At 44.0% G+C, this 3,063-nt stretch overlaps 1 pseudogene; it reads left to right on the top strand.

Annotated features, from left to right (window-relative positions):
* The first annotated feature begins 1,298 nt into the window (after positions 1-1,298).
* On the top strand, positions 1,299-2,658 carry LOC102012019 (annotated as a pseudogene).
* Positions 2,659-3,063: the final 405 nt, after the last annotated feature.

The following is a 3,063-nucleotide window of genomic DNA, read 5'->3' as shown; positions in this document are numbered from 1 at the left end:
AAATATATATATATTTTTTTTCTCATGGTGCTGGGAATTAAACCTGGCCTTGATTAAACTTGGCCTTGTGCATGCTAAGCAAGTGCTGTACCACTGAACTCCATCCCCAGCCCCTGGCTCTGGCTTTTATGTGATTTTAATCACTTAAATTGTGGCTGGACTCAAAGCAGTTCAGAACTGCCTAGGTCTCTGCTCTGTCTCCTCTTGATATAGCCCCAGGTTCTCCACATGGGCCTTCTTCTCCATCTTGGCTCCCTTGGGCTTCCTATTATATGGCAAGCTTAGTGTAAGCAACCAGCTGTGCTTGGTACCTGATGATTTCCGTGAACAAAACTGAAGCTGGAAACCTTCCTCAGCTACCCTCAGAAGTCGCTCAATGTCATTTCCTCCTCATGCTGTTGGTTTCTGAATCGCAGCCCACCCAGATTCACGCAAAGTGAAATGAGATCTCTCTTACCGATGGATGAAGTATAGAACAACAAATTGACTGAGAGGAATCACTATACGCATCTTTGAAAAACTGCAGTTATGACAGCGATGCCTCTGAGTCCTATTAAAGTGTCCTTCATGCAAAATACATCACCCCTAGGGGCTGGGGACTTAGCTCAGCGGCACAGCACTTGCCTGGCAAGCGCAAGGTCATGAGTTCAATTCCCGGTTCTGGAAAAAACAACAACAACAACAACAACAAAAAAAAAAAAAACAAAAATGAAAACAAAAGCTAAATACATCACCCCTAACAATGACCTAACAAAATTCTTGTTCCATTAGAGCATCTGCATTAAGCTCAAAAGCCAGGATCTCAGCAGTTAAATAAGGTCTACTAGCCTCTGACTGATAGACTTGAACTCCTTCAGGGCTGATCTCTGTCCAAAGACCAATGAACTAGAAAGATCTCTTGCCTGCCCCGTCCATATCCAATAGACACTGGTGGAACAAGTGCCCCATATCTGCAATAAACTCCCACTTGGAAGGCAGGCAGGCAACTTTCACTGTTCTGTATGAACTCTGGAACCTAGCCAGACACAATTTTTTCATTGAGTTTAGTTTTTACTTTCTAGGAGTTTTTCTTTGTGTCTTGGGTCTTCTGTCTTGGCCCTCGTTTCTACCTTCTGAGTCATTCTTTCTATTCTCAAGAAAAGTCTCTGGCTCGTTGCGCATTAGTGCTGGCGGCTTCTCAGTTGTGTGTCGGTTACCAGGTAGCTGTCATTTGTGCCGGGCTGTGTGGTTAGCCCCTGTTGGCGAGCTCATGGGAGCTTGAGACCGTGGTCACCCTTTCACAGACTCAGGGGGGAAAAATGGTTGAAGCAGATTGCCCAGGAAAGCTCGTGATTGGTGGGCTTAATACAGAAACAAATGAGAAAGTACTTGAAGCAGTATTTGGAAAATATGGACGGATAGGGAAAGTACTCTTGATGAAAGACCGAGAAACCAATAAATCAAGGGGATTTGCTTTTGTTACCTGTGAAAGCCCAGCAGATGCTAAGGATACAGCTAGCGACATGAATGGAAAGTCCTTAGATGGAAAAGCCATCAAGGTGGAACAAGCCACCAAATCATCATTTGAAAGTGGTACATGCAGACCACCTCCACCTCCAAGAAGCAGAGGCCCTCCCAGAGGTCTTAGAGGAGGGACAGGAGGGAGAGGAGGAAGTGGAGGAACTAGGGTACCTCCCTCACATGGAGGGCACATGGATGATGGTGGCTATTCCATGAATTTTAACATGAGTTCTTCCAGAGGACCCCTTCCAGTGAAAAGAGGACAGCTACAACAAAGAGGGGCTCCTCATCCTAAAAGATCAGCCCCATCAGGACCAGTTTGCAAAGCAGTGGAGTGGGAGGAAGAGCCCCTCTGTCATGTGGAAGAGATAGTTATGGAGGTCCATCTTGAAGGGAACTCCTGCCCTCTCAAAGAGATGTTTATTTTTTGCCAAGAGATGATGGATATTCAACTAAAGACAGCTATTCAAGCAGAGGTTACCCAATTTCTCTTGATACAAGAGATTATGCCCCATTACCAAGAGGTTATACTTACCGTGATTATGGTCATTGCAGTTCACGTGATGACTATCCATTAAGAGGCTATAGTGATAGAGATGAATATGGTTAGGATCGTGACTACTCAGATCATCTGAGTGGAGGTTCCTACCTCTCATATGAGAGCTATGGTAACTCACGTAGTGCTCCACCTACACAAGGGCCCCTACCCTGTTATGGTGGAAGCAGTCGCTATGATGATTACAGCAGCTCACAGGACAGATATGGTGGAAGTCTAGACAGTTAAGCAGCCGAAGTGATCTCTACTCAAGTGGCCATGATCGGGTTGGCAGACAAGAACGAGGGCTTCCCCCTTCTATAGAAAGGGGGTACCCTCCTCCATGTGATTCCTACAGCAGTTCAAGTCACGGAGCACCAAGAGGTGTGGCCCTGGAGGAAGCCGATCTGGTAGATGGGGAGGCAGAAGCAGATACTAGAAACAAACAAAACTTTGGACCAAAATCCCCGTTCAAAGAAACAAACAAAAAGTGGAAACTATTCTGTCATAACTACCCAAGGACTACTAAAAGGAAAATTGTGTTACCTTTTTTAAATTTCCTGTTAAGTTCCCCTTCATATTTTTATATTCTTGTAAGAAAAAAAAGTAAAACATGTTTAATTTTATTTAATTTTATGGATTTCTCTCAACAAGCAAATGTTTAAGTGTGTAAGGCTTGACTTGTTGTACTAATGTAAATTTCCACGTGAAAGTGTCCCTAAAGGCCACTTCCTACCTGATTTTTCCCAGTAAATAAGGCAAGCACTTCTGAGCTCTTCCACAAACATTTAGCCATCTAGATATACATTGATGTCAATTGAGAGGTGAACTATTCTGCCTGTACAGACAAGCTAGCTGTTAGAGGGTAGTAGGGGTATGCTACTCTTAGGATTTCAGGGTGTCTTCCAACTGAAATCTCCATGTTCTCAGTATGGAAAGGCCTGAGATCAGATTGCTATGTAAGGAAAGTGCTGTTCACCCAGTAAACCCAAAAAGCAAATGGATAAGGATGGCTATAATTTGCTTTT

Source organism: Chinchilla lanigera, unplaced genomic scaffold (genome assembly GCF_000276665.1).
Source record: "Chinchilla lanigera isolate Chin_1 unplaced genomic scaffold, ChiLan1.0 scaffold00035, whole genome shotgun sequence".
Lineage (NCBI taxonomy): Eukaryota > Metazoa > Chordata > Mammalia > Rodentia > Chinchillidae > Chinchilla > Chinchilla lanigera.
This window is presented reverse-complemented; position numbering and strand designations above follow the sequence as displayed.